The 24,125-nt window shown below is 33.8% G+C and overlaps 1 pseudogene; it reads right to left on the reverse strand.

The window, feature by feature from the left end:
- Nucleotides 1–1,193: 1,193 nt before the first annotated feature.
- LOC131063556 (serine/threonine/tyrosine-protein kinase HT1-like) lies at nucleotides 1,194–2,094 on the reverse strand (annotated as a pseudogene).
- Nucleotides 2,095–24,125: the final 22,031 nt, after the last annotated feature.

Consider the following 24,125-nt stretch of genomic DNA (forward strand, 5'->3'; position numbering starts at 1 on the left):
TAATATATTTCTCATTTAGAGGTAGGGTATGCTAAGAGTATGGACAATATTACACTAATTTAGAAACTTGTATTCTAAAATATGCCTAGTACTTTTAAAGTTATTTTATAATTATTATTTTGAGTCAAGCAAGAGATAATGGTGTTGTGAACAAATGAATCATATTTCTATACAATAATCTTTTATTTTAATTTAAAACTTTGTCTAAGGGGTTGATGTTAATAGGTTAAAATGTTGGGTTCTCATTGTGGAGGCCCAAGTTCAATTCCCCATAGGGACATCTAAAGTGGAATTCTGAGTTGTGACTCTTGGTGTTCCATAGGAGGTTATTTCTAGATAAAAGTATATTTCTAAGTAGTGAATCTTAGGTCTTCCATAAGTGGTTTCTAATGTGTTTTCTTGTAAGGATCTTGTATTGGTCTAATGTTGATGTTCGTATGAGCAATATATTTGCATTCAATATTCAATTAGAAAAACAAAACTTTGGTCAAAGTTATGCTTGAACATATTTTAGTTTACATTACTTATATGATTGTATGGTAGTAGGGAATAATGTAAAGTAAGAGGGTATCCAGGGTTATATTTTTTTTTTTAATAAAAGACAAAACTTGAACCTTATATTAATATAATTAAAATGTATACAATTATATTTAAGATATATACTAGGATGTATGTTATCAAGATGATATTTAAGTAACAAAATTGTCATAAAGGCCTCAAACCAATAATCAATCCAATCCATCGAAAGCATATGACAAGTATGTTGAGATTCTTGGGTTCACTTGTCAATCATATGGAGGTATCCATAGTGCCACAACCCAAGACAACAATGAAGAAAAACTCTGGCTAGATGCCAAGCACCAATACAGGCGACCAATCCCAAACCCCTCTTTTTGTAGCAGTGCAAACTTGGAACTCCCTGTCAAGATGCAAAACCATCAAATTTGATCCCCAATAGAAGATCTGGAGACCATTGAAAGGTTTTTTAATGAACACAAACCAAATTTTAAGCTATTGTATTCACACCAAATTTTAATTATAAACTATTAGCAGCATAAACCATTCCATTCTATGTATGCACCAATTAGCAAAGCAAAATATGACAAAAGCCTTAGTAATTCACATGTAACATGTGGCTACAAAAGCCTTTCCAATATGTGTTTGCACCATTATAGTAATGATAACAAGGGAATTTAAAAGTAGAAATATTCATGAGGTTGATCCATTCCTTTATTGTTATGTGTATCTATGTTGAAATACTCTAACAATTTAACTACCTCATCCAACTCGAGCCTCATTACATGATATTCATCCCAACATTTTTCATAACATTTGCTAGAGGTGTAAGATAACACCTTGGATTTTTTTGCCTCAATTTTTGACTCACAACAATAGATGTAAACTATGCAAAACTGAGAAGAACATAAGGCATTTGACAACAATAGACCAACCATAGACAAATCCAAAAGCTATAAACATCACATTTCATGTTGAATGGTGTCCCATCTATGACTTATGGAGCCATGTAACCAAGAATACCGATCTTGCCAGACATGTCCCTCATATTCTCAGCCTCAGTGTGAGCCACACCAAAGTCTATTATCTTCAAACTCCCACTACTGTCCAACAACATGATTTTTGTTTTGACTTCCCTGTGAACTATCTTTTGTGAATGAAGATAGCATAAACCTCTTGAAATATCCAAAGCTAACTTGATCACAACATTAAAACCAAGATTTCTCTCTTGTTCTTTATAAGGTAGTTTTATAGTGTACCTCTAGCAAGATACTCCAGACCAATACAAGAAGCATTATGACTGGATGAAATTTTATGTAGCCAGCCGCATAAATTTTAAGAAATTATATGTAGCTAACAATATTTTATACTATTGAGGAACTTTCACTAGTGTCATATTTTGCTTTGTTGGTTATTTTTGTGCACAAACCAAATTTCCACCAGGTTGCATAGTGCTCTAGGAAGCAAGATGCACATGGTGTCAAAATTCAAATAGGCCCTACAGGTAAAGAAAATTAGTGAGCAATATTTAATTTACCTGAATCCAACATTATCCTTCTTTTTAGTTTCACAAAGCATTCCAGAATGGGAACAAACATTTGAATTTTCCTTACAAGAAGTTGAAGTCGAATGCTTGCCAATTCATCAACCACTGAGTTACCCTCCCTAAAGTAGTGGGAGAGTTGGTAATAATCTAAATTACCCAAAACTAAGAATGCTTGTTTTAAGATGTAATTAATGGTCTAATTTGAAGACTGAAAGTTCTTACAAGCATTTATAATGTTCAAAGAATCCCCCTCCACTAGAAATTTTTTGAAGCCCAATTGTTTAACAAGATTTAATCCAGCTAGAAGAGCCTGATCCTCAGCATGGTTATTAGTCCTATTTTGAAGTTTGAGGGTAAGTACTTTAATTATAGAACCTAAATGATCCTAAATAACACAACCTACACCATATGGACTAGGGTTATATGGTTGATTGCATGTGATAATGTTATTACTCTTTACACTTGGTTCTCAAATTTGGACATGTTATTGCAAATATCATTAACTATTCACCCTTATTGGTATATCAAGACAGTTCCAATGGGAAGGTGTATATGTTGGAGGTAAAGCCCTTGGATGATGCTTTCCCTATGATTAGATAAAGGTAAAAATTATTTCATCATATTTCTAAAAATTGATGATTTTATATATACATATACACATAAGGATTGTATATAAAGATTATTTTAAAATATATTTCTAAGATATAGAAGCATTACTTAATCTCAACAACCCTTTTTTGATATAATTTATCTATCATTTATGTAAATTTATATATTTATATATATAAGTTTGTGTATATAAATCAAAGAGGGGTTTGGATATAGAATTTAAGTATATATGATATAGATTAATATGAAGACTTATGATAACATAGATTTATTTTAAAGTATATTTTTAAAATTTAAAATGTTCTTTATATAATATCATAGTATACTATTATATAAGAATATGAATTGTTTATGTCCATGGGGTTGAGCTTAATTGGTTAAAAGTGTTGAGTTTTCATTGTGGAGACCCAAGTTTTATGTATGTATGTATGCATGCATATATGTATGTATCTATGTATGTATGTATGTATGTATTTATGTATGCATGTATGTGTGTATCTATGTATCTATGTATGTATATTGCATATCCATAAAAAATGGGTATATATTAGAAACCCAAAAATTGCCCATGTTTTCCTATGTATGATGATACAAAATGTATAGTTATATATGGATTTCACATGATTGAATATTTTACAATACCTCTAAAATAATTGTTAGATTTATCTATAACCATGTTACAAGTGTGGTTGTCATTGCACCAAAATATCAACCTGTTAATGCCTGATACAACCACTAGACTTATAGAATCTATAGGGAGTGGTTAAGCCATGTCACAAACTCGAGTGTTGTGCTACATAGCACAAGGAGACCAAGGGTGCACACCTTGCAACAATCCCCCCAGTGAAAGAGAGAGATTTGAACTTTTGACCAAGCTCTGTTACCACTTGCTACAAGTGTGGTTGTCGTTGCACCAAAATATCGACCTATTAATGCCCGATACAACCACTAGACTTATAGAATCCATAGGAAGCGGTTAAGACATGTTACAAACCCGAGCGTTGTGCTACACAACATGAGGAGACCAAGGGCACACACCTTACAACAAACCAAAACATATAAAATTAATCAAAATTATTCTATCAGCCTCTCTTGATGCAACCATGATGTTCATTTTTCCGAAGGAGGCTCCCTAAAAAGTCTGATTCTCAACACTACCTCAAAGAAGCAAACACTTGCAAGATTAAACCACTATAAACTCACAAGGACCAAGATTAGATGTATGATAAGTGCGTATTTGCATATCAGGTTAGTCATAATGAAAGCAATGAAAATAAAATAAAAAATAAGCATTAATATTAACAACCAAAACACTCTTATTTTAATAATACAAACCTTAGGTCAAGTGATATGTGGATATATGCTCATCATGGATGCAAGGGCTCATTTTTCACCATAATGATTGCATTCCTTGGAAGATAAAATCAAAATAATATTATCACATTGAAGAGTGATATCCAAATAATGAATAAAATAATTTAAAATTTATATTGTTTTAGAAGAGATAATGTGATTTAAATTCAATCTTAGATCACAAGTTTGAGCCAAGATTCTAGTATTGTAGACACTAATATTATTTTTCATAACCCTAATTATCATCATTACAGTATTTACCATCATTAATCAATAATTAATTATTCATATCATTTTTCCATTTATTAATTATTACAAATTATTATTAGTTACCATTTATTAATTCATTTAATTAGATAATTTTTAATTATTCAATTAAATGAGGACTAATTATGTATTTTTAAATAAATTACATTTTCATCTCATTAGTTAACACCTCTTTTCTCTTCAATCAAATCTTGATTTTAGAATTTCAATCTTCATGCCTTAATTAACTCAATCTTATTTTAGAGACTTCTTCTAATCAACTTTAGGTTTGAATGGAAACGCATTCTTCATATTTATCCAATTATTAATTTGAACAATTCAGTATTACTCACTCATTAATTTGAACTGTTTTTTTTTTTAAATTGTACTTTAGTTAACTTCATAACTTCTTTACTTAACTGGGTCCTTGATACCATCCTCGTCTTCTAGTTTAATTTGAACAATTCAGTATTACTCACTCATCAATTTGAACTGATTTTTTTTTTAAATTGTACTTTAATTGACTTCACAACTTCTTTACTTAACTGGGTCCTTGATACCATCCTCATTTCTTCATCATTTCCATCAATCAAGCTTATGCAAACCTACTCTATTAAAATCAATCAGCAATCAAGTATAATGTCATACTATTGATGGACACATCCATATTCCAACAAGAAAACCAAAATCTATTTGATGCGTATAGTAATAGAAATTTGATTTGATTTATGTTTATGTTTCCATGTCTTTTTTTCCTTATTTATTTGATTTTGTTGCATATATTTTGGTGAACCTAATGTTAACATGTTAACATTTTGACTAATCTTGTTTGTGAGTGGTCTAGTGTTTGATAGCTTGCAAATTACACATATTTTAAGAAGATTTGAAAATAATTTTTAGAAGTCCTCCTATAATGAAACATATGCTATGGCTTCATTTGAAATGACCAAGAAATGAATTTGGCATATGGTACTCTAACTTTATAATAAGGTGTAGGACAACATTTAAAAATAAAATTAAAAAATTGGCATTTTATTTTATAATCCATACATATGTAGGGATTATACTTTTTGGACTACAACTTAGTTGTTTCATGTTTTAAATTATGTTAGAAATTAAATTCAATTAAATATTTCATTCACAAAGATTAACTGCTTTGCTAATAGTTCACCATCTCTTAGTTCATAAAATAACCTATTGCTTCAAAATTGCATAACATTTTGCTTGTGCATCATATTTTCAATTTTTTTGTAGCCCGTGTTAGAAAGTTTACCTAAGCTTTGATATGCATAATGTATTTTTCGCAAATTCTTAATATATTTTCACATATAATTATTTTAATTCAATATCATTTTCAATATTATTTTAGGGTTTATTTTCAATCTTCAAATGCACACAAGTTTTATAATTTTTAAAATTGAATAGAATACCATCGAGACTTATATAATGAATTTTTTTTTCTACATGCTGACATTTGTTTATGATTTTTGTACAACTCAAATTTTAATTCCAATGTATTTCCCTCATTGAATTTCACAAAAAATTCAATGGTGCAATTAATTTTTTATTTTGATTTCTTATTTTAAATGTTTCTAACTAACCATTTAATGCAACACCCTTTTTCTATCAAAAAATTATAAACTTTAAAAGCAATCCTTTTTTCAATTCAAAGAACAAAATTTAATAAGACTTGACAAATTTGTTTTGCGGGATGATTATTAGAAGACAAATTTTAAAGACAATTTTTTGTGTGCTTTTTCTAATTGTATCTTTCTGTAAAACAATTATTTGAGGTATGAAAATGAACCATACACATTTCAATTTAGTTAATCAATGAACGACTACCTTTTGATCCTGAAGGAGTGTGTGTATGCTCTTGTCTCGTACACTTGCATGACCTTGAGAATCAAAACACCACTTCTTATTTTTTTAATTTCTTAGGAGGTTTGTATAGGGAATTTTATCACCTAGAGGATGACCTCAACTCCAATATTTTGGTAGAGTTTAGAGATAGAGGGGTGAATCAAAAGATACACCTCTTGGAAGTTGCACCTTTTTCACTCGGGCTAAGCCCCTAAGAACTTTGTACCTCAGGGAAGTGAAGGAGAAAGGTGTGTTACCCTCTTACTTAACTATTTGGATTATTTTCACTTTAAAACTCATAAATTAGGCCTCATGTACCCTTGTGGTATATTTTGGATTTTCTTAGAATTTTTTGTATAGCCTTATATTAGACCCTTCAATTATCCTTCCTCGTGGTGTATAGGATATCAATTATGCCCAAGAAGTCACTCATGCCATGCTCTCATGGTGGGGAGATAGAGATAACTTTGGGTAAGACTTTAGCTTCCAAAATAAGGGGTGCATAGGTAGTACATAGACCTGCATTCCCTAGCTATCCATCACTTTATAGATAGCATATATATGAGCCTACAAGGATTGATACTCCCACCTAATTATTTTTAGGATTTTTTTCATGTATTTTGTGCTTGTCATTCTTAGATTAGAACCACACCACTTGATTCCAAAATGGTGCATTAACCTTTATCGTTAACTTTTTAAATATTTCTATCTTTTTCTTAATTAAAGTTTTCCAAAAAACAAAAAAGTATTTGATCTATTGTCCTTACTTGTAGTATGGTCTAGGATTCAACCATTATCCACAAGCTCAAAAATTATTTGTTGCATCTAAACTCAAAATATACCAACTTATCCATCCAAATCATCTCATTTCCATCGTAATCCAAATTTACAACCATGCCTTCATCCTACCTTGATAATCTCATTAGCCAAATTGAAAACCTCTTCTTTGATGATGATGATATTTATGTGGATTAATTGGAATATTACCATTGTGATGATAATGGAAATCTTGTGGATCAATGATGATAAAAAACTAGAATGTATTGCCTTAAACAAATTTATCACAATCCCTTATCACCTATCTATCTACCATCCATACCAAGAACCCATAAAATTTGGTCATCCATCTATTTGTCACCCATACCAAGAACCCATAAACTCTAGTAACCCATCCATCTATCTAATTAATATCCAAAGGGGGGGGTGAATCGGTTGACAATAAAATCCTCTTTTAAACTTTATTCATAAATCCAGGACTACTAGTAGAATTGATTGAAACAGATAAACATGAAAGCATATACACATAATAGATCAAACACAAGAAACACCAGAATTTATATGGAAAACCGAAGAAGGGAAAAACCATAGAGAATGCTAATTCTCAATATATAAACACTAGATAAGGTGATTTTTATAAAGGATAGCTCACTGCCAAGATGCTCACAGTAGGTGGGTTCACCACCCAAAAAGGCTCACTACTGGAGGGCTCACTACCCAGAAAAAGGCTCACTATTGAAGAAGAAAGAAAGATAAAGAGAATCCACCACTGAAATATAATCTCCATAGTCGGAACTACTTCCGGTAACAATCTACAACACAACTCTAACACATCAACTATATTCTTTCAATGTCACATGTCTTCAACACAAAATCCATACTCCAACTCATCCAAATCATACTCCTACATATATTGTCTCTAGAAAAGTATAATCCTCAATGTCGGTCAAGATAGAGATCTAAAATAGGTCTCGACTAAACATTTTGGTGGTGGGAAGGAATGAGAAGTATACCTTATTACAATGTTCCTCATTGAACACATCAACATGTTACATACATTGCTAAAGCCATACCCAAAATATTATCCACACTCTATACGACTGTCATTACACAACTTCAATGTCAGGACCAAAAACCTCGACTTTCAAACTAATTCAGATACAAATATAGCACTGTATAGTATCATCAACACATCTTTCAAAAATCCAAGACATCTAGGAAATATGAGAAACCTCCAAACACTCAACACATCTCATACAAACACATCTACTCAACATACCACATTTGGACCTAATTCGAACCCTATGATTTTACATCAATGACAACATATGACATAATTCTAACACTATCTTCAACACCAACAACCTCCAACATTTAAACCTACATACAACAGCAACCACAATCTTTCCAACAATCCATAAGCTTTGGTCATCTATCCATCTATCCTTAATATCAAGAACTGGTTAACACAAGTTATATTATTAATCCCCAATAAACATCAGTTACTTATCCTTCTTCTAATTTTGACAAGGGAAACCCATCTTTCATTTGATGCTTCCTTCAACACCAATGCATCTCTTTAATTCCTATCTCTCATTCATATTCAAAATTATCATCCCCATTACCAAACCAACAAAAAATTATAGCCTCCACCTCCTATCCCAGTCCTTCATCCACCAAACCATTTCAATCCACTCCATCCCAATCCAAAAATGTATCCAATCAAGAGACCCATATGCATTTTATCCAAGGACTAGTAGAAAACAAACTTAAGCTCCAATGTGTAAACACAGTTATGCCAGATCACACCACATCATAAGCTCCATCCCATCTAAATATTTTGTTGACTATATGGTCCTTAATCCAAAAAATACTCGCATACCTAAAATCCATTTAGTCTAGCATCCATGAGCATATAAAATTTCCATCTAATCCATGTGCATAACTCAAAGAATCCCTCTATGTACTAATTGTTAGCAATACAAATTGCCAATCCTCCTATATCATTTACATAAATCAAGATGTGCCAAGAACTTGGTCAAAAGCATGTTGAAATATTCTCTATCCTAAATGAGAATCATATACATTATTAAGATGGCTTAGGTTGATCACCTTCATGCACTCCATCCAAAATCTTTAATGTCAATGATAATCCAATCATCAATCAAGATGTTATCACTAAGTCCATCCAAGAATCTGTCATAGATGATTATGACATCGAAGATGACTCACTATTTTATCAAGACCCTACCTATGGTTAAGAAGTCCAAGATAATCCCCTCATTCATGTTTATCCTTGTTGGATATTGCTGAGAAGTTTGTTGGAATGATGTGTTATCATTGATGTCAACATATTCTTTTGTGTATTCGTGTGTTGCAATTTGGTTGAATGAGTTGGTTTAGCATGTGTGTTGTAGATGAGCTGATACAGATTAAAGGGTTTCTGGTATGTTGTTAGTAGATGGTTCATTACCATTTGCAGAGGTTCACATTTTGATGTGATCAAGTTATGAGATCCGATATTGAGGATGTAATTCAATTTGAGTTATTCGACATTCTGGTTTATGCTTCGTACTACTTCGGAATTGCAATATCTTTAGTTGCGGATGTGTTTGATGTATTTTGGGCATTGATGTGTGTCCTTAATTCGAGTGGTTCATGATTTGGAAATCCACAAGCGAATCTTTCTGGTTGATAGTCAGTTATGATGTTGTTCTTGAGCTCCAGTAGAGAGGTGATGATGATTCTTGTAATCCAAGCTATTTTGGTTGTTGTGGTGCAATTCACATTGCTTGTGAATATCTCTAGATCATGTTCTATGCATATTGGTGGTCCACATTGATTATTGTGCATGTTATTGAAGACTTTCTTTGTCTAGTGATGTTCTTCGTGTTATGTGACATTCTTCGTGGATGTAACGTGTTGCAGATGATCGAGGCATAATTTTTGGAGGTGTTGTGTGTTTGCGGTATTGATTTGGGTCCAGACTATGTCTTAGTCGATATCATTTTGGTCTGCATGTATTGTTGTAGCATGTAAGGTTATTATTTTGTAATTTGTATTAAGGGTTTGGCCGACCTTGAAATGTAGGTTGATAACTTGTATAAATGAATGTGATAATCATTGAGAGATATGATGCTATGTGCGAATATTGTATCAATCATTCAGTAGTAGGGAAGTTGTGTGAAGTTGTGCAAAGAAGTATGTTGTAGAGAAGATTTGACAGTGATCCTAATCAAAACTATACCAAGGCATATGGAGATGTTATTTTCACAATTCATGTAATCCAAATTGTTGACCGAATACTTTTGCAAGTCAGTGAGACTTCATGTAAGGCAGTGAGCCTTTCCTAAAAGTTGTAGCCTTTCTGGGTTTCTTATTTGAGCGGTGAGCTCTAGGCAGTGGGTCGGTTCCCACCATATTTTTTCCCTTAACTGGGTTTTCCACGTCAAAAATATTAGTGTTATGTGTGTTTTTGATGTGGTGTTGTTTCATGCTTTAACTGATAATTATCAGATCTGATTTGTGGTTTAAGTTGTAGAAAGTTTTTGTGCAAATTGATTCACCCCCCCTTTCAGTTTGCTGCATTGTTGCCAACAATTGGTATCAGAGCTAGATCCTCCATAAGAAGCTTGACCGCTTGAGGAGATCTAAGATGGAAACCTTTGCTTTCAAGAAGGATAGTCTGAGATTTGATGGAATGAACTACACTCTCTGGAAAAGTTGGATGCAATGTATTTTGAGATGCATTGGAGAAGAGTATTGGAAGATTACTAAGAATGTATATAATATTCCTTAGAATGGTCCTACTACTCCAAATGAGATAAAGAAAGAAGAATACAATATTAGAGCTAAGGAAGCATTGTTGAGTGCCTTGTCAAATTCTAAAATGACGAATGTGATGGACTTAGAGAATGATCATAAGATTTGGATAAAATTGGAGACCTTGCATGAAGGTGATAGTCATGTGAAGATTGCTAAGTTGCAGAGCTTTAAGGGTAAATATGAGAACTTGAAGATGATTGAAGATGAGAACAATACTTCATTTATGCAGAAAGTGAATGAGCTTGTGTGTGGAATGAGATGTGTCAGTGGATTAGAAGAATCTAAGATTGTTGTTAAAGTGTTGAGATCCTTGCCTCCTACTTACAAACATAAAGTTGCTGCTATTGATGAAATTTGTACTATGAAAAATGTGACAATAGACATGCTAATTGGTAAACTTGTTTCTTTTGAGCTGAGTGAGTTTGGAGACTCTCTTCCTAAGACTGAATCTGCATTCAAAGATATTATTTCCGGGAAGCAAAGATATGATCTGAGAGAAATTTCTACAAGAGTATCCAGATATGAGAAAGAGTTGAAAGAGATGGAAGGTGAAGAAAGAGAGCTTGAAGCACTTATTTCCAGAAGATTGCCTAAAGGTGTCGGTAAGTATGAAGGAAGGTTACTTCTTAAATTTTTTTTATGTAATGAGATAGGATATTTTGCATCAAGGTGTTTGGAAAGAGGTAGAAATCATAAGAAGCCATTTAAGCCATATAAGCCTAAATATTAGAAGAAGTGTTATTATGTTGTTGATGAAGATGTGATAGATTATGAGTCAGATAAGGGAAATTTAGGAGATGAATTTGTGTTCATTTATTTTAAGGAAGATGATCCTTTAACTACAGATTCTAAAGTTGCATTAACGAGGAGAAAGCTTTAGCTGCTAAAGTTGAGGAGAAAGATGAATGGGTAATTGACAGTGATTGATATCATCATATGGAAGGTGATAAGAGTAAATTTTTAAATTTAGAAAATTCTAATGGTGGTATAGTAAGATTTGTTGATAACAAAGCTTGTGTAATCCATGGTAGAGGTTCTATTTCTCTTGATGGTAAGCACAATACTAATGATGTGTTGTATGTTTAAGGTTTAAAGAATAATTTTTTAAGTGTTGGTCAGATGGTTGATAAGGGATGTAACTTGCAATTCAAGAATGGCAAATGTGAGATCTTGAGTAGCTTTAGAACTGAGACTACATCAGGGACAAAGACTAAAGGTAATTTCTTTCACTTTAATGTTGGTGGTAAAAGTTGTTTGATTTCTCAAATTGATGAAAGTTAGTTATGGCATATAAGGATGTGACATGTAAATTTTGACTACATGGTTAAGATAAATTTCTACTCAAGTAGTGGGAGATCTACCGAAGCTAATAAAGCCTTCTAATCTAGTGTGTAAGGAATATCAATTATGGAAGCAGACAAGAGTTACTTTTAAGAGTAAATAGTATAATTCTAATGGATTGTTGGATCTTGTGCATACTGATCTGTGTGGTCCTTCTAGAGTGAGAAGCTTGCAGGGTGACAGGTATTTCATATTGTTGATTGATGATCATTCAAGAATGATGTGGGTTACTTTCTTAAGAGAGAAGCCTGAAGCATTGGAGAAGTTCAAGATTTTCAAAGCTAGAGTTGAAACTGAGACTAGATGAAGTTGAAGTGTCTGAGATCTGATAGAGGTGGAGAATTCACTTCTGGTGAGTTTAATGCATATTGTGAAGAGCGTGGAGTTAAGAGACAATTATCTACTCCTAGGACACCATAGCAGAATGTTGTTGTGGAGAGAAAGAATCGAATGGTTCAAGAAGCTATGAGAACCATGATGATTGAAGGAAATCTTTCACATGTGTTTTGAAGAGAAGCTATGAAAATTGTGCAGTATACAGTCTAAACCAAGTAAATGTCAAAGGTGATACTGGTAAGACTCCTTATGAGTTATGGTTTGGTCATGCCCTTACTATTAGATATTTCAGAATTTTTTGAAGTAAATGCTATATCAAAAGAGGTGGAGATCTTGGAAAGTTTGATGCTAGATGTGAAAGGAATCTTTCTTGGTTATTCTAATAAGAGTAAGGCCTACTAGTGTTATAATAAAAGATTGAGGAAGATTGTTGAAAGTGCTAATGTCAAGATTGATGAGGGTAATGTAAGACATATTAGATCTTGTGGATATGATTTTGATGATCAGGATGCCAGTTCAAACAAAGCAAAGCAAGTGCACACCCAAAATCAAGTTCAAACTGCTCTGAAAAAGCCTGAGAATGAAGGTACAGATGCTAATTCAGATGAAAGAGTTCAAGAGCCTGAAATTTAAGAAAATCCTAAAGCTCCCAGCTATGTGAGGTTGAATCATTCAAAAAATCGGATTATTGGTGATAAGAATAAAGGTGTGATGACTAGGAGAAGACTTGATGAAGAAATTTGTTTGATTTCTAAGATTGAGCCTAAAAATGTTGATGATGCATGTACAGATGAAAATCAGATTAAAGCTATGGAAGAAGAATTGAATCAGAATAAAAAAAAAGGATACATGGATTCTTGTTCCTAGACCTAAGGATAAAAATGTAATTGGAACTAAATGGGTATTCCAGAATAAGTTGAATGAACAAGGTGAAGTTGTTCGAACTAAAGATAGACTTGTTTGTAAATGTTATTCACGAATGGAAGGAATTGACTATGAGGAGACCTTTTCTCTGATAGCTAGAATTGAAGTTGTTAGATTATTTCTTCCCTATGTTGCTCACAAAGATTTCAAGGTTTATCAGATGGATGTCAAATCAACCTTTCTTAATGGCAAGTTGGAAAAAGAATTTTACATTGAGCAACCAGATGGATTTCAGTCGACAAATGAAAAGGACATGGTTTGTCTGTTGAAGAAAGCATTGTATGGATTGAAACAAGCCTCTAGAGCCTGGTATGCCAGATTGGATAAGTATTTGATGAAGCTTGGATTCAATAAAGGTACTGCTGATAGTAATTTTTATTTCAAGATTAATCAAAATAACATTTTGATGGTTGAATTTTTTGTTGATGACATTATCTTTGGAGGAAATGATTGCCTATGTAAGAAATTTGCTGAAGAGATGCAGAATGAGTTTGAGATGTCTATGATTGGTGAAATGAAATTATTTCTGGGATTGCAAATTACTTAGCTGGATAAAGGTATTTTCATATCTCAGTCTAAGTATGCAAAGGAATTGTCGAATAAATTTGGTTGTGAGGACTCTAAACTAGTTGGTACACCTATGGTGACCGAATGTAAGCTAACAAAGGATGATGATTCTCTAAAAGCTAAGCAAAACCGATATAGATCTATGATTGGTGGATTGTTGTATTTGACTTAGACTAGACCTGATATAATGAATGTTGTGTGTCATATTGCTAGATTTCAAGCTGATCCTAAAGAATCTCATGTTACTGCTATAAAAAGGATATTCAGATATTTGAAAGGGACAATTGATTTTGGTTTGTAGTATCCGAAGAATGATGATTTCACTTTGAGTGCTTTTATAGATGTTCATTGGGTAGGTGATGTTGATGACCGGAAGAGTACTACAAGTGGTGCATTCTTTTTGGGTAAGAAGTTGCTCTCTTGGGCAAGTGAGAAGTAGAATGTTATTTCTTTGTCTACTATAGAAGTTGAATACATTGATGTTGCTAGCAATTGTACTCAGGTAATTTGGATGAAGCAGATGTAAAGGATATATGAGTTATTTATGATGAGCCTATTTTGATATACTATTATAATTCAAATGCTATCAATATATTTCAAATAATTCAGTGTTGCATTCCAAAACAAAGCATATATCAATCAAGTTTCATTTCTTGAGAGAGAAAGTGAATGAGAAAGAAGTCAGACTAGAGTATATATCTACAAAGGAACAAATTGCAACTATCTTTACGAAGCCTTTGCCTAAAGATACTTTTGAGTATCTCATAGAGAAGTTAGGGTAATTGCCCCTCCTGATGAAAACTTAGATGCATGGATTTGCATTAGTCTGATGAACTTCACCATGATATTTTGTGATCTAGATTGATGGAGGCTACTACTCAGGAGGAGTAGTCATTGTTGGTGTTCAATGGTTCACATGGATAGATTTGTGGGGAGATACTCTTGATTCCTGAGTTTGTTATTGATATCAACAAGGGAGAGAAGCATGTGAAAAACTCTATCGGAAAGTAGATAAGTTTGAGATTTGTAATTTGAGTTGTTTGTCAAAGGGGGAGTTGATCCTTGTGATTTTTAGGGAGATTGATTGTTTTTCACATTCACATGTTTCCATCAATGTCAAAGGGGGAGATTGTTCGATATTGCTGAAAAGTTTGCTAGAATGATGTGTTGCAATTGATGCCAACATAATCTTTTGTGTAATCTTGTGTTGCAATTTGGTTGAATGAGTTGGTTTAGCCTATGTGTTGTAGATGAGTTGATACAGATTAAAGGGTTTCCGGTATGTTGTCATTAGATGGTTCATTACCATTTGCAGAGGTTTGCATGTTGATGTGATCAAGTTATGAGATTTGGTATTAAGGATGTTATTTAGTTTGTGTTATTGGGTATTTTGGTTTATACTTCGTACTTCTCATACAACTATAATATCTTTAGTTGTGGATGTGTTGGATTTATTGTGGACGTTGATGTGTGTCCTCGGTTTGATTGGTTCATCATTTGGAAATACACAAGTGAATCATTCTAGTTGATAGTTAGTTATGATGGTATTATTGAGCTCCAGTAGAGAGATGATGATGATTCTTATAATCTGAGTTGTTGTGGTGCAATTCACATTGCTTGTGAATATCTCTAGATCATGTTCTATGCATATTGGTGGTCCGCATTGATTATTGACAATTGTGCGTGTTATTGAAGATTTTTTCTGGCTGATGATGTTCTTCATGTTATGTGACATTCTTGGTGGTTGTAGCATGTTTTGAATGATCAAGGTGTAATTGTTGGAGGTGTTTCATGATTCCGGTATTGATTTCAGTCTAGACTATGTCTTAGTTGACATCGTTTTGGTCCACATGTATTGTTGGAGCATGTAAGGTTATTATTTTGTAATTTGTATTAAGAATTTGGCCAACCTTGAAATGCAAGTTGGTGAATTGTATAAATGAATGTGATAATCATTGAGAGATATGATGTTATGTGTGAATACTATATCAATCATTCAGTAGCAAGGAAGTTGTGTGAAGAAGTGTGTTGAAGAGAAGATTTGACAATGAGCTTAACTGAAACTGTACCCAGGCATATGGAGATGCTATTTTCATAGTTCATATAATCTAGATTGTTGTCTGAACTCTTTTGTAAGTCAGTGAGACTTCATGTAAGGTAGTGAGCCTTCCCTAAGGGTTGTAGCCTTTCTAGGTTTCTTATTTGAGCAGTGAGCTCTAGGCAGTGTGCCTAAAGGCATGTGCATTCCCCATTGTAATATTTACATTTACTCGTACTAGGGTATTATCTCATTGTGGGTAGGTTCCCACCCTATTTTTTCCCTTAACCAGGTTTTCTACTTCAAAAATCTTGGTGTTATGTGTGTTGGCAATTGACACTCATCCGGTAAGAGTTAATGACATTTTGGGTTGTCATTGATGGCAACTCATTTTCAAGTGATTGCAACTCATGGGGAATCATCTCCAAGTGTAAATATTCTATTGGGATTCATTACTTTGTTTTCTTCAGTTTGATCAGCATTTATTATACTTAACCGATATTCACTTTGATTCACAACCGGCTAAGTCTTGATCCCAATAACATGTATTTGGAACTTGATAATGGATAGGATCTGGCAAGGAGATCTTATGGCCCCGATCATTTATTTCATGGATTTTATGGTAACGGGTGAAGGCTGACATGATCATTGGGATTATGTTTGAAATTCATTTTTATCCGAAAGCCAATAGGTTTATACTTTTCATTGAAGCCGACATGGTGAAAGTTAGGAGGATATTTAAGGAGATCCTTTCAATGATGGATAGAAGATATATTTTGGAATACGAATTTTGATTGTGAATTATTCAGAGATTATTGGTATGCATTTTGGTTAGCAATTAGAATTTTTTGTGTGCAGTTTCACGTGCATAGCATAACCGGTAGTAGAACAGGGCAGAACAGAGCATCAACAAACCAGTACACAATCAAGGATATCAAAGCATGAACCAGAACTTATCCAGCATGGTCAGATGCATCATATAAGTTCATACTTCTTGTAATACTTTGTAAGTTAGTGAGACTTCTCTTTTTGTGTTGAGCAGTGAGCTCTAGGCAGTTGGCCTGATTGCATGTGCAATCCCCTTCATGTAATATTTTTATACCTTGATCGAGTATATAGATATTATGGGTATCAGCCTCACCATGGTTTTTCCCTTTGCAGGGTTTTCTACATATAAATATTGGTGTTATGGTGTTGCCTCTTTATGTGTTATTTGGTGTATGCACTTTAATTTTATTTATTGTTAACCGATTAATAAGCAATAAGTTAAAAACTAACCTTACTGGTAGAACACTGATTCACCCCCCTCTCAGTGTTCTTGGATTCCAACAATGTGTATTATTGATGTGGTGTTGTTTCAAATTATCATATCTTATTTGTGGTTTAAGTTGCAAAATTTTTTTGTGAAAACTAATTCCCCCCCCCCCCCCTCGTTTTGTTGCATTGTTTCCTACAATCCCATCCATGACCATAAAAATGAACTTGATCCGATCTAAAATCCAGCAACCTCCTTCTTCAAGATGAGAAACGTGCCTCCATTAAACACATAGATTGTCAAAAATATGGCATGGATCACAACAAATAAGAAGACAAAGAAGCTACCATCTATCACATCAAAATACCAAATGATTAAGATGTATCAAGCATGAATGTGGATAAAGCTCTAGTATCCTATCAACTAGGACCATCTGCTTCTATCAAAGTAATATTTCTCATAGATGAGAAAATAACACATATATATGATTATCAACTACATAGAAATTGTCCAAGGGGTTGAGATTAATTGGTTAAAATGTTGGGTTTTCATTGTGGATACCCCAAGTTTGATTTTGTGTAGGGACATCTAAATGGGAATTCTAAGGTATGACTCTTGGCCTTCCATAGGTGATTTCTTGTGTGTTTTCTTGTAATGGTATCTCATGCCTAGAAGGAAACAATGTGTGGAATAATGCTTCTAGATGATGAATCTAGCAGGAGAGATGAAGAAAAAAAATGTGACAAACCCTTTAACTACTATAGATTAGATAAACATATACAAATTTAGATTTGAATAAATAAAACCATAACACTAGATTTATGTGGGAAAACCCTTTCAAGAAAAAACCCACACCCCAAAAGCTAGAATTAATTGTATTATTAACAACAACTAGTAGTTACAATACAATATATAGAATCAATTCTCTTCAAGAGTAATTACAACAATAGAGAACTCTAGAGAAAATCCTGACATGGAACAACTTATTAGAAGATATCCAAAATTTCATTTGAAACACACAATGACGCCACATATTTATAGAGCTCAACACAAGTAGAAGGCATCCATGATTTCCAAAACCTATTCCAATGCCAGAAAAGTATGTGGTGTCATAAACAACAAGTTGTCATTTCTATGAGATGTTGCACGTAACTCATCCATAACGGTCACCTTGCAATATGAAACACCTACCTCACACCAATTGTCACAAGTGAACTCCACCATAAATACTAGCTAACAAAAATAACTCTCCATGACTCTTCCACCAAACTAGTAGTCATCATAGTAAATGACAAAAACTATCATAGTCCCAACATAGCAACCTATGATAGTAATGCCCTAAATTTTAGGACTTCCAAAGTGGGTGCAAAAAAAAAATTAAATACACATGTTTGGACTCTAAGGTTGAGACACCTTAATCGCAACATCCTCCCACTTGTCAAAGACCTGTCAAGAGACAAAACTTTGTCATGTTCTCAAGGCCCCAAGGACCATAGAACTGACACACCATTTAAACTTCTTAGTGCTTACTGGCTTCATCAATGCATCTTCAACATTCTCCAAAGTACTAGCTTTTTCTATCTTCACATTTCCATCTTCCACTATATCACGAACAAAAAGAAACTGTCAATCAATATGCTTTATCTGACATGGAAAGTAGGATTCTTAACTAAATAAATAACACTTTGGTTATCACAATAGATAGTAATATTATCTCCATCAAATATAATATTAGAACACAATCTCTTAATCCAAATAGCTTCCTTACAAGCATGAGTAGTTTCCATGTAATCTGATTTCATAGTGAAGAAAGTGATTACAGCCTGTCGCTTACTCATCCATCTCATAGCACCACCAAACATTGTGAAAACATATCCATTGGTGGATCTTCTATTTTCAATCTCACCTGCCTAATCTGAATCCAAATATCCATGAATGTAAATTGAATGCTAAGGTCTAGGAGAATAATCATGAAAACACAACTTGGAATAATTGGAAGTGCCCCTCAAATACCTAAACACTCTCTTAATCATATCCTAATGCACCCTATCAGGATTAGACATATACCAAAAAAGGACATCTATTGCTTAGGAAATTTTTGGCCTAGTACGAACCATAACATACATTAAGTTGCCAACAACACTCGCATAAGGTACTCTAGACATGTTTTGTTGTCCATTTGGTGGAATTGATTATATGTTGCATTGATGTTTTGTCATTGATGCCAACACTAGCTATTTGGATGCTTTATTGGCACCCTTCTGGTCCCGGTAGGTTGAGTGGTTTCTGATTGATTTGGCTATGGAATTAGTTTTTTCATGATACTCATGATCATATTCAATAAGTTGGTTTTGGTCTGGTGATCGGATGTTATCCTGTTTGCTTAGAAGCTTGGTTTCTGGTTCTGGCGAGGGTTTCACCGGTAGAGCTTTTGATGAAGATATTTGATGAAATGCATAAGTGGTGTTGGTGCAGCTTCTGGTAGAGTTTCAGGATGCTGATGGTGATCATGTTCGAGACTTGGTGGATGGAGATCATTGTTGTAGCATGTGGACCTATATTGGGTCCCGGTTGATCTAAATTATGTACCAGCTTTTATGTAACGTGTGGATCGGACCTCTCGATGTGTTTCTAGGATGTCTTATGTGTTGGATATTATTTGTTTGGTCTAAGGATGACATGGTTTGTAATTATGTAATTAGTTTATTATTTGGTGGCCGACCTAATTGTTTATGGTCGAGGGTTTGTATATGTAGATGTAAGATCTCATTGTAGATCATCATGGTTATGTTAGAGGTCATGGTCAAGGGATGTAATGTGTGAATAATGTAACATCGTTCAAGCAGAGGATTTGGTCGATCCTTGGAGATTGAATTGGGTTTATGTAAGAGGATTTAGTCCTCCAGTATTGAGCTTAACCAGAACTGTACTTAAGCATAGGAGATGTTATCTTTTGCAGTTCAACACTTCTTCGAATTGTAGTCAGTGAGGCTCCTTTTGTGATGAGTAGTGCGCTCTAGGTTGTTGGCCTTCCTGCAAGTGCAGGTCCCTCAATTGTAATTCACATACTTACTACAGAAGTATTATCTGACTATGGGTAGGCTTCCCATCGTGGTTTTTCCTTTTATCAGGTTTTCCACATATAAATCTTGGTGTCATGTAGATGGTATTTATTCTGTGATTATTTTTGTTGGTGTAAATAATTATTCATCTTGGATATTATTACACTTACTTAAGTTTACTTAGGATAATGCATTTCATAGTAGTTTGGGTATGAGACACTTGGGTGTTTGTTCCACATTGGGATAGTGTGTGTAGGAGAAATTCCACCTTTTATGGTGTTGATCTTGTTGTTACACTCCACATTCAGTGGGTGATCCACCTCATGTGGACTATTATATTATTTCTCCTACCTACCCACACCTATTTCCTACCTACCCTTGTTTCTTATTGAGCCACATGTCATGTTTGTGTGCTCACATATCCCTAGCCTTACCTATATAAGCAAGCTCATCTACATTGTATGTAATTGATTATTGATCATTTTCTTTTGATGAGAATACAGTTTATTCTTGTCCTATATTGTGTCTCTATTTTGTACATTTCATTGAGCTCTTGATCTTGGCAAAATCTCACAATTTTTATGCTTAATTGGTTTAACTACTATTCTGATATTAATGTTTTGGGTTCCAATATTAAAGTTTTAATTTCTGATAGTTCTGGTAATCTGTGACAACTTATTCACCCCCCCCCCCCTCTCAGTTGTCTTCTAGTTATTTGAACCGTCTAACAATTGGTATCAGAGCCTTGGTCCTCTCTGTAGAAAGCTTAACTACTTGAGGAAGATCCTATGGCATCTAACAGTTCAAATTCATCCAGTTCTTCTAGAGCTATCTTTCAAAGAGATATTCCTAGGCTTGATGGAACAAATTACATAGTATAGAAGATTCGAATGGAGACTCATTTGAGATGTCTTGGCAAGGAGATTTGGGAGATCACATAGAATGGTGTCACACCTTATAATCCAGGATCTGGATCCTCCTCTGGCAAACCTAGACAAGGAGCTTGAGAATGGTTGTAGAGCAAGAGAAGCCCTCTTGTGTGCACTTTCTAATCAACAAATCATCTGGAAAGGCTATATGGGATAATTTGGACTCTTAATGAAGGTGACCCTATAGTGAAGATTGATAAACTTGATGGTTATAGGGTGAGATATGAAAACCTAAAGATGGAAGAAGATGAAAGGATTACTACATTCATGGAAAGGATAAATGAGATTATTATGGGAATTCAATGTTGTGGTGGAACTCTGAGCGAAGATGAAATTGTTTCTAAAGTTCTGAGATCCCTACCACTAGCTTACAAAATAAAGGCTACTGCTATTAATGAGTTGAGAACAATGGCTAATATATCTGTCAACATAGATACTTTGGTTGAGAAACTATCTGCTTTTGAGCTTGAAAAATTTGGACCTTCTGGAGTTGTGAAGACTAAACCTACTTTTCATGCATCTACATCTACAACTGGTAAGCAAGATTGGAAAGCTTTATATGCAAACGAATTAGAAGATATGAAGAGAGAAGATGATGAGTTTGAGCAACTTGAAGCACTATTTGCTAGAAGAGTACCTAAAGGACCGGTAGGAAGTAAGTATGAAGGAAAAGCACCTTTTAAATGTTTTGCATGTAATAAGATTGGTCATTTTGCATCTAGATATCCTGAAAGGAATTCAAGATTTGAAGAAAGAGTTAGAAGATCATTTAAGCCTAATCCTGGATATCAGAACAAGTATAAGTATAGGAACAATAGAGACAAATCATGATACATAGTGGATGAGGAAGACACTACTGATTCTGATGATGAACCGACAGAAAACTCTGCTAGTGGTTTCAGTAATGGGAAGGAATGGGTGCTCCTGGCTATCAAGGAAGATGATCTAGCACTAGAAGAGAATGTACCTGAAGAAAAGGCACTTTCTGCTAAAATTGAAGACAAGAATGAATGGGTAATTGGCAGTGGTTGTTCACATCATATGACTGGAGATAAAGGGAAGTTTCTATCTTTGCAAGAATTTGATGGCGGTTTAGTTAGATTTGGAGATGAAAAGGCATGTATGACCAAAGGAAAAGAAACTATATCATTGGATGGTAAGAACAATACTGACAATATTTATTATGTTGAAGGTTTAAGGTATAATATTTTGAGTGTAGGACAATTGGTGGATAAGGGATTTCAATTACAGTTCAAGGATGAAAAATGCAAAATCATTAATAGATATGGCTTGGAGATTGCAACCAGTACACAGACTAAAGGTAACATATTTCATTTGAACTCTAGTGAGAAGACATGTTTGATTACACAGATTGATGAGAGTTGGCTATGGCATAAAAGGTTGTGTCATGTGAATTTTTATTGCATTGTAAAGATCAGTTCAACTAAGGCAGTTAGGGATATACCTAAGATTATGAAGCCCTATAATCCAATATGTAAAGAATGTTAAATGGGTAAATAGGTCATAACCTCTTTTGGGAGTATACAAGATAAATCAAATGGTGTTCTTGATCTTAGTCATACTGATTTGTGTGGCCCTGCTAGAGTTAAAAGTTTTCAAGGTGATAGATATTTCATGCTAATCATTGATGATTATTCTAGAATGATGTGGGTTACTTTTGTGAAAGAAAAATCAGAAGCATTTGAAAAGTTTAAAATCTTTAAGGCTAAAGTTGAAACTGAGATAGGGTTGAAGATTAAATGTTTGAGGTTATATCATGGTGGAGAATTCACATCTAGTGAGTCTAATAACTTTTGTGAGAAGCATGGTATATGAAGACAATTTGCTGCTCCCCAGACACCTTAACAGAATGGAGTTGTGAAAAGGAAGGACATAAATATCTTGGATGTTGCTAGAACAATGATGATGGAAGCTAGTCTACCTCATATCTACTAGATAGAAGGAGTGAGCACAACGGTTTATACATTCAACAAAGTACATATCAAAGGAGAAACCAATAAGACACCTTATGAATTATGGTTTGGAAATACACCTACAGTTAAGTATTTCAGAATTTTTGGTAGTAAATGTTATATCAGGAGAGATGATATCATTGGCAAATTTGATCTTAGATGTGATGAAGGCATATTTCTTGGTTATTTTAATGAAAGAAAAACATATAGATGTTATAACAAGAGATTGCAGAGAATTTTGGAGAGTGCTAATGTCAAAGTAGATGAGCTGAACAGAAGTCAAATCAGAGTTTATGAGAAGGAACCGATAGTGGAAATGATTATATATGAACCAGTAGCACCTTTACTGGAACAGAGTGTTGAACTAGTTACTCTGGCAGTATCAGAGAATTCTATAGTGACTAAAGAACAAGGAAGAGGAACAAAGAGTAAGAAGACTCCTAGGTATGTGAGACTGAATCATTCAGAAGAACAAATCATTGGGGATAAGAGCAATGGAGTGATGACAAGAAGAAGACTGGAAACTAATGAGGTATGTTTAATTTCACAAGTTGAATCGGTATTAGTAATTGAGGCATGTAAAGATGAATATTGGTTGAAAGCTATGGAAGAAGAATTAGATCAGATTGAGAAAAATAATACATGGACTTTGGTTCCCTAGCCTAAAAATAAAAAAATTATTGGAACTAAATGGGTTTTTAGAAATAAATTGAATGAGGATGGTCAAGTTATAAGGAATAAGGCTAGATTGGTTTGTAATGGATATTCTCAGAAGGAAGGAATTGATTATGGAGAGACTTTTGCACCTGTAGCAAGGGATGAAGCTGTAAGATTATTTCTTGCCTATGCTGCTTATAAAAACTACAAGGTTTATCAAATGGATGTTAAATGTGCATTTTTGAATGGGGATCTTGATGAGGAAGTTTATATTGAGCAACCTGATGGTTTTTCACTATCAGATGATA

This window comes from Cryptomeria japonica, chromosome 4 (assembly GCF_030272615.1).
Source record: "Cryptomeria japonica chromosome 4, Sugi_1.0, whole genome shotgun sequence".
NCBI lineage: Eukaryota > Viridiplantae > Streptophyta > Pinopsida > Cupressales > Cupressaceae > Cryptomeria > Cryptomeria japonica.